The sequence below is a fragment of the Falco biarmicus genome, chromosome 13 (assembly GCF_023638135.1).
Source record: "Falco biarmicus isolate bFalBia1 chromosome 13, bFalBia1.pri, whole genome shotgun sequence".
NCBI classification, from domain to species: domain Eukaryota; kingdom Metazoa; phylum Chordata; class Aves; order Falconiformes; family Falconidae; genus Falco; species Falco biarmicus.
Window position 1 is genome coordinate 8530372 of NC_079300.1, and position 12669 is coordinate 8543040.

At 43.1% G+C, this 12669-nt stretch overlaps 1 long non-coding RNA gene across 1 annotated transcript; it reads left to right on the forward strand.

Moving 5' to 3' along the window:
• The first annotated feature begins 4530 nt into the window (after window positions 1-4530).
• LOC130158175 (uncharacterized) lies at window positions 4531-10924 on the forward strand. The gene is made up of 2 exons (XR_008825197.1): window positions 4531-4890; window positions 10626-10924. It is a non-coding gene; the product is annotated as an uncharacterized LOC130158175 (long non-coding RNA).
• The last annotated feature ends 1745 nt before the right edge of the window (window positions 10925-12669 follow it).

Consider the following 12669-nt stretch of genomic DNA (forward strand, 5'->3'; position numbering starts at 1 on the left):
CAGCAGGGCTGCCTCAGTACTACTGTGTTATAAATAACACTAATAGTAGTAATAATAGAGAGTAGTTCTTAAGTTATCTCATATCTTTCTTCAATTTTGTTCTTGCAACACCATGTCAGGACATTTTGTCTGAGCTGATGGGAAGAAGGTGTATTGATTTTCTCAAGATTGCTGGCTTTTTCTCATCCTATTTAGTGCCAAGGGCTGGTATAAATTGTGCCAGGAGCACAGCACAGTGCAGCCATGGCCAGGCTGCGCTGCGCTGGTGTTGGGGCTGCAGCAACGCCTGCTTGCTCAGACAGTTCACAGCAGGGACCTTGCTTGAAATCTTGGTGTATTTTTAGTTGAGCTATGTGAGGGATAAAAGTAGGGCATCAGCGCTCAGCAGAACTGTACAGACAGGTTTTGCATACAGAGCAAAACTGGAGAACGTGTTGGGGGTTGGGCTTTTTCTTCTTTTTCTTTCATTCTGCTGACTGTGCACAAAAGTTGAACATCAGGTTTTACCCAGTGAACTTACATGAGTTTGTACAATAGATGCATCAGAGAAAAACAGCCTGTTCAGAGCCAGAGAGGAGTAAGCGGTCCTGCATTGGCCAGGTCTGCAGCACTGCCAGTGTTGGCAGGACCAATGGCCCCATTGGGGGAGGGGGAGAGAGCCACGATGGGAAGAAGTTTCAGCAGCTTCCTCAAGATACCCTTTTAGTGTTCATGGCTGGGAAACCAAGCAAGGAAATCAGCATTGCCCGAGGTGCTTCTCTCCAGCCTTATTCCGTGGTTCAGAACGCAATTTGAATAGAAAATGAAGAAAGTTTAAGGACAAATCAGAGAAGGAAAATGGGACCAATACAAGACAAGAAGAAATTAAGGGAGTGGAGTCTGGGCTTGAAAAACTCTTCAGTATCAACATTTCTTCCCACCAAAAGGAAGCATTTTATTTTCCCTGGAAGGAGGCAAAATGAACAGCAGGGACTATTGTTGTGGCAAGAACACCTGGAGATGTTAAGCTGCAGAGAGAGCTTGCTGGCAGGGATAGCACTGGCATAATTTGCAGCAACATCTGCAGTTGGCCCAGCAACCATCTCTCCTCATTAATTAGCAGAAGCAGTAGGTTTGCCAGACAGTCCCGTTGCCTTTTGCCTTATTACTGTACCCCTTAGCTAATGAGCCATCCTCTTCACTTCCTGCTGAGTGAGGTATATCCAGTCTGACCGCACAATGGACACAGAAGTCCAATGCGCAGGAAAGAGGGTGACAGTGTTTACCATCATTTTGTGTATATACCCTGTGGGTCATATTTACTACAACCACATGATTCAACAGCAGTGGTCTGTAGCCCTATGGAGATAATAGCAGAGGTTCATCAATGACGCCGCTGTCTCTTCCTGTGTATCTAATTTTATGCTGCAAGGCACGCAGCCATGTATGTGCGATGCTGCCTTTAACTCTCTGAAATTATTTTGGATTTTATCTAATTTATTCACAATTCTGCCTTGGTCATCCAAGCTGATGAAACACATCCTTTCACCTTGCCTCATTTTCTCAGACTGAAAATAAGAACCGTGACACTGTCCTTCAGGAGTGATTTGGTTTCCGCCAGTGAGACAGTATCATAACCCAGTTCTGCTTAAACCCCATTTCCACCACCTAGTCCAGCTACACAAGAAAGCAACGTGCAGATCAGTGTACAGGGAACCCCGGGCACTTTTGCCTGGCCATTACATGCATTCTCCACTGAACACCATCCTGGTCATGAATTACTGCTGCAACGGAGAAATTAACACAAGGCAGAGGAAGGCAGCAAACTTTAGCAAGTCTTTGGCAAGCTCAGCTTTCTTGGCCAGGGCTGCACTTATGATCAAATGTCAACTCCTGGACATGGCTAAGGGGCTGCAGGCTGTTACCTGGGGAGCTCCACATCTTGTCACAAGACAGCTTCTGTGAAGTCATGGCTGCCTAGCCCTGCTGGTCGTGCAGGCAGGATCCCATTTGCCTGCATACAGTGCCGAGCCTCAGGCAGTCTTGTTCAAGTCATTTCATGCACAGTTTAATTCTTTCCATAGTGGGGAGGGGGACTTATTCCAAGATCACCCGATCCAAAATGATCAAGGTGGCTTAATAACACAAGGCAAACGGCAGTGCTATGGCCCTGCTAGACAATAGCAAAACACATTCGGATACGCAGCTCAGACCTTGCTGCATTACACATGTAATTAGGTTGTTTCCATGGTAATGATCTAATTATGGTCTTCTTGGCTTTGTGTAATCACATTTGCTGCATTTTGGCAGAGCTGTTTTCCTTATTTTTGAACTGCAACACTTGGCAAGATGTTCTTTCTAAAGCCGAATAATAATTTTGCCTGATGGAAACCGACAAGTCTGTGAGTTTTTATTTAAAGCAGGGTTGAAGATACAAGACAAGACAAAACTATATATATAGCATGTATATAATATATATGTATATATAAAGACAGATTTTTATCCCTGTAATTTCTATTCCTCCTTCCTTCCTACCTTTTTTTTTTTTTTTTTTTTTTACAAGTGCTTAAAATAATGAATTGTAGCAGTAGCTCCCACGTGGGAGGGGAAACTTCAGAGACCTCTCTTCTGTTCCCAGGGTTAGTGATGGGCTGACCTTAGAGCATGAAATTTCACCTCTCCCTGCCTTATTTTCCCTGTCTAGGGATAATGAAACTAACTTCAGATGAGATGTATATGCAAAATGCGTATTATTTCTTCTGAGTTATTTTAGCTCCTGGTAAGCATGATACCTTAGAGACAGCAGGTGAAATCCTGGTCCTGTAGAAGGCCAAGGGCAAAACTCTTATTGATTTCCATAGTGCTGCAATTTCCCTTGTGTCTGCTCAAACACCTTAGAAAAAATCAGACACAAACCCCAAATCTAGCAGCCTTGACCGCTATGGATTCTCCACCCTGCTGCCCGGAGCTGAGCGAGCAAGGTGGTATTAGACTTCGGTGACACGTGCTATACCTCTCTTAGCTGCCACGGCACTGCAGGGGAATCTGGCCGTGGGATTTGATGTTCACAAGTGAGATCCCCTATACCAAGCCCACCCCTCCCTACAGCTCGGTTTATTCCTCTGTGTTATAGGGCAGGTTTAGGGAGGTGCAGAGTTCAAGGCACTGCTAGAGCCCATGCTCGTAGGGATTTATTGTGCTCCATGCTCAGTTGTGCAGGAGAGGCACTTATTATAGCCTGTAATCTCTCCTAAGGCAACTCTCTCCTTGAAGTCAGCTGCAAGATCTGGCTGTTAGTTATCACTTATAAAGATTTTTAAAGCTTTCTTGCAAAACAAAAGATATATTTCTAGCTTGAGCAATAAGGGATCTGGGGAAAGATAGGAGATGAAAGGTCAAGCAAGAGGAGCTTGTGAAATCACATTGGAGCAGAACTGCAGGCTGTAGTCAGCCAGGAGCTTGTATTGCAGTTGACAAGGCTATTCACGGAAAGGTTTTTGATTAGTTGCCATGACAATAGGAAACACCTAAAAAAGATCTACAAAATGTTGTATTGGCATCAAGGCAAGAAGTTAAGCCAAACCCTGTACTCTGGTTATTCCTATGAGTTAGTAGCTTCCATAGTAGTATTGCTAAAGGAAGGATTTGGTCCTCTGACTTTGAAGATTTGGGAAAACAGGAATGAAATGTAAGTTATGATATAAAAAAATTGTGCTGTAAAGAATTCGCTGTGGAAGGATGTTGGAAATCTTGCAAATACTGTTTACAGCTCTTGCTTAGTGTACTGAGTATACACACAAGTAACGGAGTCCTCTGATTTTGATGGACAGGTGAGTGTGGCTGCTTTCTGGATGAATACAATATAACACCCACTCTGCACATCCTCTAGGGTCTAGGGATTGAAATTTCCATCTCTAAACCTTTACAGAGAGATTTAAAATCCAAAATGAGTGGCACTGAATTTGAAGGACCCAACAAAAATTATTCTCCTTTGAAAGCAGTGTGTTCTCAAGATATCAGAGGTGAGAAGAAAACCTGGTGTTGCCATTTTTTGGAATGAATAATGATGTGAGGGGGGTGGCGTTCTTCTTTTGATGCATCTTTGAGTACAGGATCCCTGGAGCTTACAGCAAGGACCAGAGAGTCTGTCCTCTGCTGATTTATTATTATTTTTTTTCAGAACTGACCATGCTGCTATCCCAGAGAAAGTAAGTTCTGCTATTGAGCCATATGCTTTCATGTTATGTTCTGCAGAGAATAAAACTAACTGTGATTAGCTATTGCCACTTAAGTTTTAGCGGATTGACACCTCTCAAATGCCAAGAGATACCCAAATAAGCTCACAACAAATACTTGTGAATGGACAGGCAATTGCACAGCAGTCATGGTGAAAGTGAAATAACAGCAGTGGAGTGGGGTGCGATTCAGGTCTGCTCTGTTGCTGCTCCTAGTCAGGTGAACACCTTTTCTGAGGACCTTTCAGCAGGTCACAGCTAACTGACTTCCACCCTTCCCTGCAGAGCAGGAAGGTATGAAATGTGTACCCTGCTGGAACATCGTTCTCCATTGATATACAGCCACCTCCTGGACGGGATGATATAGCAGCTGGCAAACAGCATAGTTTTAGCAAGACATTGTGTGCCTTAGGGACTCTTCCCCTTCTTCCTCCCCTTCTTTTCAGCCAGCCAGGGGACAGAAGAGGAGAGTGGCAATCGGCTGGAGGTCAGTGGACCCAAGGTTGAAAGAGGAGAGCAAGCACTGGGGCTAGTGAGGACCAAGCTGCAGCAACCCTGCCTGCTCAAGGCTGGGGCTTCCCAGAAACATTGCACCACCAGGCCCTCACTGGAAAGCCTACAGAAAAGCCTTCAGCTGAGGAGCAGCCAGCTCTGCCAGAGTGCCTGTGAGCGAGCGGTGAGCTGTCTGAAGGGGGTGGGTTGGGTCCTCTCTGTATTTTGTCCACACAATACAGCAGTGTACACATGGGGTACATAACACAACCATGAGGGGTATCATCTCCTGCTTCTCTGCCAGTCTCCTCTGTGACAGCTCAGCAGCAGAAGGGACAGGCTTGTCTCCAGAGAGAATAATGGTATGCTAATGAGAGCCCTGTTCATTGAAACTGCTGGTTCTTGTACTTTGGCTGTGGTTGTGGTATTGGAGAACAAGGAGCAGCATATTTTACTGTGCAGGCTGCATAGATGCCCCTGCTGTGCAAAGCCTTGTGTGCAAACCACAGTAACCACCACCTCTCGCCTTCAAGGTATTGTGCGTTTCTAGGACTAAAATCAGAGTTGAGAAGCCTGTCCTCCTTTCCACAAGTCTGCAGATTTAATTAATGCCCCCAAGGGTTTTACACGGGCCTGCAGAAGAGACCAGACCCCCCAGTTTATTCTGCCCTTGTTTCCTTCTTTTGTAACTCAGATATTTGCATAACACAGAGTGGCAATGCCAAGTGCCGGGTGCCTCTGTTCCTGCTGCACAGGCTCCATATGCTGCCTATCTGTGTCAATCCCAGGGAGCTCTGCAGTTGCAGGAGGACAATCTTCAAACTGTATGTGTGTAAATTAGAGCTGACACTCTGCAGCTTTAATTCACGGACTGAACCTGATCCTTGCTCACACCCTACCCATTGGATAACCTTAACACCACAATCAATACAGCCAGATAATTACAACTAGTAGGAAAGCTAAGTGTATGTTTCCAGTTTTTTTCATCAAAGCAAAGTCCTAGTGTTCCTGCCAAGGCTTATACAATTCTCCTTTATTACACTGAGAGCTCACGCAAGCCTAATACTGCATAATACTTTTTACATGAACACTCTCAACCAGAATTCCCCTCTCATCTGAATCTAGCTTGTCTGTCTTGGTATGTATCTCTAATTCTGCATGTATAGGAGGGAAACCGTCCCTCTGTTTCCCTGTTGATCTAGTGCCAAGTCCACTGATGTCAACAGCCAGAATGAGAATGATTCAGAAAGACCTAAAAAATAATCCATGAGACTTCAGAGGTTTCACCTTTGGGTTTCACGAACTAAAGCTGGTTGATATAATTTCCCACTTTCTCCCGGTCAATCCAAATCTTGTTTCTCAAACATATGTTGCCATTTTGCTCTTTTCATATTTGCCTTTCTAATGGTGGAAAGGAGCTTGTCCTTTGCAGACATGGCCTTAGGAAGAGCTACTGGCAAGGATAAAGCCATTTCACACAACCCCGGGAAGCATAAGTCATCTTAGAGTCATCCTGATTTTTTGTGTCAGGCGGAGCACGGAGGAGGACACTGTTTCTGACCACAAAACATTGACTCCCAAGCCAAAAGGAAATGGAACCACTCAATGCACGGTGCCAAGTGAAACATGAACATTTTCCCCATTTTCACTTTAAATTATACAGAATCAACAAGGTCCACAAAGCATGGGTCAGGGTACCTTAATCAAGACCTAAGCAACAGCTAAACAGCATTGATAAATCTCACCTCTGTGCACTGAAGCAATGTGAGTAGGTGAACCCCCTTCCTCTGGAGTATAATGTCCAGCTCTGACTTCTAGGATGTCTGGAGTTAAACAGCAGTAGTACCCCTGCAGTGGCAAAGAAGCAAAATGACTACGATCATTAACTGCACTGCTATAAATTCTCTGGTATGAGAAAGTTTCATCTGTGCACACAGTTGTGAAGAAGCCATCATGAACATGGGCTGTAGCCCACATACACACACACACACAGAGCATATGTACACCCAGAGAGATCAATAGATTGCATATGGTGTACGTGGCATAAATCATTACTTTTCTTGAAGGCTGTCACAAATCTGAGATGTATTGGGTGAGAAGAGTACTGGGGTAGTCTTTTAATTAGTCCACAGCTAAGCTGCATTGTAAAATTTACTCTCTGACATTGCATCCAAAATTTATAACCTTTTAAATCAAAGGAACATCTCAGACTCCGAGTTTTTGCTAATCGGAGGTGTTAATGATAAGAGCACAAGACTGAAAAGGGACATGTTAGGCAATTATTCACAATATTCAAAACTGTTTCTCGGGCCAATGTGCTACCCTAAAAAAAATAATCTGGAAAATATATGAAGGTCCCAGCTGTCTTGCTCATATCTGTATGTTAACTGCTTGGTGCCGCTGGAGGTGGTGTGATGGGAAAGCTGCAGGTTCCTTTCCAGGACTGCTTGTTAAATGAGCAGGGTATGGATGCTATAGGGCCTTCAGCTTCAGCACATCCATTGTGGAGTGGAACATGTCTTGGTGAATACACCCAGGGCTTGGCAGCCTCAGTGAGCCCTAAACCCAAACCCTAGGAGGGCAGGTATGGTACTGGCTTGAGAGGATCTGGAGTGGTGTAGTAGATGACTGTGGCTCTTGGCCACATGGACATTTTGCTTCAGTAAGACACACGCTATTGTCTCTGGGCTCCTTGGCAGCTGTTGCCAGATTTGACATACCTTTTGCTAGGACAGGAAAGAGAAAGACATTATCTCCAAGGCTGGTTTGAAGAGATACTGAGTGCTTCTTAAAGAAACAACTGTCCTCTGGAAAAGTTTATGTTGTGCAACTGTTTCTTACTGCAGGGCAGTTATACTGTATTTCTTTTTCATACATCAAAATGCTACTGAAATTGATGGCAAAAGCATAGTCAGAAAATCTTGTGTCACTGTCAGGAGCACAGGCCATCATTGCAGTAGTGTAGCAAGTGTCATTGCTACCTGAAAAGTAAATTACGCAAAAAGAGCCAGTATGTGATTGACTGGCAGGTAGTTGTTGGAAAGCATTTATAAAAATCCAACCTTTCTTCACCCCCCAAATCAATTTGTTTTCAGTTATTTTGAAAAGTTTATTTTCAGTTTTCTCCAATTACAGGCTCTCTCGCAATGAGCTTTCCTTTCAAGCCACCGAGTTCTTTCATATTGAAATTTTTCATTTGGAAAATGTCTAAAGGCGCATTTCAATCACTGAAAACACTTTTCCTTCAAAAATACTGAAAAATATTGCTTAAACCAGCCACTAAATGTTTCAGTATCTGCTATTCAGTGATTTCTAAGCACAACTGTTGAAAGAGGCTTAACTATCACTACAGCAAATTAACCTGGAAAATCTTTTGCTCTTTAGCATAGGGCCCAGGATGAGTCTCCAAAGAGAAAGGTGTGAACATAAGAGACTGGCTTTGACACTGGGTATACTCTTTTTTGTATTTATTACATCTGTACCCATATTGTAAATAGTAGATTAGAGTTTCCCAAATTAGATAGACCCTAAATAGTTTACAGGGTCTAAGTGGCCACTGTTTTTGGTTTGTTCATTTGTGCTTTAATCAGATGCAGACGGAAAGGCTATTCCCCACCGTCTCAAGGGATTTGAGGCAACTACACTGCAGATTGTGGCCATTGTGGGTGAATGTGGCTTTGTCTGCAAAAAGTAGTGAAAGTCCCTTGTTACATTTGGTGATGGCTTTTCTTTGTGGTTAAAAGACTTTTCAATATTACTAAAGAAAAGAAAGATATTTTGTGGATACTTTTCTGTATTTCCAGTAACCCTTTGCATTTTCAGAAAAGTGTCCTAAGAAAAGCACGTACAATATTTTGCTAATTCAATGTGCTGGTTGCAGAGTTCACATTGGCCCTGCTCCTGCAAGTCTGTATGTTCTGGAAAATGCCAGCTGCCTCCTGGGCATCTCAGCCTGCCCTGCCTGAAGGTGATGAGGCAGGAGACAGTTGCAGGCTCCCAAGACCCCAGCCCATCTGGAAAGCCCAGCCTGCATTCCCTGACACGGCCCTGCCTGGGGAAGGTTTTGCATCCGTGAGGAGGGGCCAGCGGAGGTGTGCGGGTTGGATGCTGCTGGCTGTGGGTAAAAGCCTGGCAGCAGTGGAGAGCCTGGGGGAAGCCCATTAGTTAAGAGCTGAGGCACCCAATGCTGTTAACTGCTAATGCCTTCAGCACAGGACAGGGCTGCAATCAATTTCATAATAAATCAACCCCATTTTCTAATATGAACCAATTTATCTGCCAGGCTGACTTGCCAAACACTATTAGAGGCTGAGGTCAAACTGAAAAAGACATATCATGTTTTCAGCTTTTCCTCCTAACTTTGTATCTCCAAGGCACACTCTGCAGTCACTGGTTCACAGCTCTCTAACCTCCCTGGAAAATTCTCCTTCAGGAGACTTTCATTTACAGATGATGTAGACACAGAAGGAATTATATATTTAATGCCAGTCACTAACATGACAGCTTTAAGTCTGAAACTAGCACCTGTCTTTTGCCACCACTGTGCAGTATTTATAGAGACTGGATTAAAAGATTATTTGAAAGGCTTGATTTGCAGCAGAAACAAGAAAACCCTGCTTCACTACAACCAAGCCTATGTTATGATTTTTATCTGTGTTCATTTAGGCTACATCTCTGGTGGTGACACCCAACTTAAAGAATTAGCTCTGGTAAACAAGATAGGAGAGAGATTTGAGATTGTTATTTATAGAAGGAATCACACAGAGATGACTATAAAAATGATTAATACATAACAAATACGGATAGTATTAGTCTAAGGATATACAGAAGAAACAAAGGAATCTCTGCCTTGAATGGTCATTGTACAGCACAGCCTTGTAAAAAATTCACGTATATGTGAGCGAGGAGCTGGGAGCTGCTGGCAGCCTTGGACTGCACCAGATGAAAACATACCGATGTTTAACTATTCATCTGATGCTACAGAGTGGCACAGTCAGCCCATTACCATTCCCAGACGAGCAGAGAATATCGATTATCCCATTCAGAACAGTTAAGGTGTTGCTGAGAGCAAGAATAATAATAATGGCATCAGCAGGTAGCATCCAGGGTGGGTATGCCTGTGAGCCTGCATGTAAACAAAGGGTGAAAGGTGTCTTCTGAGGGAGGAGGAGTGGAAAGTGGAATAAATGGGTTTAGTCTAAAGAAAAACTTGGGGATAGGATAATGTAACCACAACTGCGGGACAAAAAGGCATGGAGTTGCAACAAGGCAGATACAAATCAGATGCAAGTCAGACATAAAGAATAAATTCTCTAACATGACAACTACCATGGTAGCAACACAAATGCCACCAGCACCCAGTCTGAATCCAACGGCATCTCTGACAGCAGTGACACTTGCTCGACTTTTTCCATACTCATCTTGCAACTCCATGTTTGCACCACTATTTCTATTAAACAAATGGAAATAAATTCTAAATTGCAGTTGGTGTACAAGGAAGCACTTCTCAATTTACAATGAAGCCAACAAACCAGTCAGAACAATTTAAAAAAAAAAACAAACCCAAACATAAAAAAATCACAAGCACTAGCACTTCTAAAAAAGAAGACGGTCAAAGCACTGCAAATGCAAATCTGGGTGAAGCATAGCTGAACAAGAAGGTCACTCAGTAGAAATTTCAGTGACACAGGTAGTTACTGGAGATGCCAAGGAAAGTGGCTGGTTCAACTTTCCCTTTCAATGGGAGTTCCCTCTGTTGCATTTATTTGAATTCTTTTGCTTTTGCAGTTACAGCACTCACCTACTGGAAAATAACTCAGAGTATTATCAAGCCCAAACTCTTTTTATTCCTGGTATCTTACTTGAAACAAGTAGTCCTTAATAATCTCCTCTAATGCTCATTTTTTTTATGCTTTCCAGGGAGAAAAGAAATGGTCAAATCTGCAGTAAAGAGGATTACTTATGATGGCCTTTTAAAAAATTGTGCACACAAAGGCGTAAAAGGAAGGATGTACTCTCTTCACCTTTCCCTTCCAAAGGAATTGACCTTCTTCTATCCTAGATTGTATTTAGCTGATGTACATCTTCAGATGCAAATATGATTTGATACAAAGCCTGCTGGAGTCAGTGGAAGGGTTTCCACTGGCATCCATCAGCACTGAGCCAAGTTCATACTACTAATGAAATTTCCTAGATATTAATAATAAACAATATCATGAGTGGCGTTGCCTTTGTTATAGGTCCAGGGATATAATATTAAATTTGGCACTACCTTAGAATTCCTGAAACTTTGGTCCAGAGGGCTTTCCATACTTAGCCATGAAGCTAACTACAATGAGAAAAAAGCAGCAGGGAAGTGGGCAAAATGGTGAAAGACTATTACCCACATTTTGAACAGAAGCACAATGAAAGGAATAGGTTCCACAGAGCAACCGCAAATTACTTCACCATGGCCTCACAGATCATAAGTGTTTTTTGCTGATGATTGGGTATCAACAGCCAAGAAGATGCAATATCATTATTATTCAAAAATCTGACCCATGTGATTTTTACATAATGTTAAAATGGAAAATTTGAAGAAAAAGTATTTTGGGTTTTCATTAAGTTGGTTTTTTTTTTTTCCTAAAACCCCCCAAAAGGTCTAAAAGTTAATATTCAGTTGACTAATGACTCTTTCATCCCACCTCCAGACTGAACTTTTGAAGGAAATAAAAATGGCAATTTTTAAATGAAATAATTTAAAATACTGAGGGGGGAAAAAAAAAAAAGAGTGGAATTTTCATGTCTGAGTGCCAAAACTGATCATTTAAACTTTAGAAGCTAAATTTCACACATAGCTTCTGTTCATTCAAATTGCATTTTCTGGGGACTTTCTTGTCATCAAAAATGTAAGATGGGCGTCGAGTGGATTTATTATGCACTACAACAAATTCAGGTGAGGGCAATGCTGTGGCTTTGTGTCAGCAGAGCAGGACAGGAGGCACAGAGGATGCACATGAAGGCACACCTGGTGGCTGGGGATGCCACTGGGCTTTCTGAGCTGTGCCCCTGAGCAGAGGCTGGTTTCACCACTGGAGGCAAGAGAAGCCCTGCTGACACCTCAGCTGCATTCGCCTTATCTCGGCCTGGCACGGGTGCAGGGGTTGGAGCACTTATCACACAGCTGGATGGCCACAGTGACCCACTGTCCCACTGACTTCCACATGATGCTGGTTTGGGAAGTCCCTCCTTATGACCAAGCACCTCAGGAAACTCTGCAATAACAGTAAAATACCTGCTATGAAGCGAGTTGTAATTTCTTTCCCGATATAAACCTATCTGTAGAAAATGATCCCACAGCCACTTATATTAAACTGTCAGTGAGCACATCCCTTAAAAGCTTTTTATTCTGTTTTTAATTTATGGCATTTGACAAGGAAGAGAATTGAATATTGGTGGTGCCGATTCTAGAGCAGCTCAGCCGATTCGCTCTGGCCGAGTGCTGGGCCAAGTGCCCGACAGCCCAAGCCAGATATCCTGTTTTTTCATTAACAGATATTGTCACTCCACCACCTCTGCACTCTGTTTTTATCTAGCTACTGAGCTCTGGAAACCATTAGGTGTCTTTCTCCATTAAGCATTAAGAAGATGTACACATATTTGAGCAAGAAGTTTTCTCTTGTTGCATGACATTTCCTCTCCTTTTCCCCCAAATATTCTCATTTATCCCACAATGTTTTAGACACTTTGGGGTAGACAAGGCACTGGGAGTGCCTGTAGTCCTTCTGGCTATGGCAACTGTGAAGGACATGATCTCAGTAGGGACCATGTACCACTCTCACCCAGAGCAGCTCACAGACCATGACCCCTTGGGCTCCATCAACTGCTTTGAGGAGATTGGTAAAAGATATCTAAGAAAGAAATTCGGCTTTCAGTTGGCTTCAATTTACTGCAACTGTAACTGCAGCTCTACTGGAAATTGGTG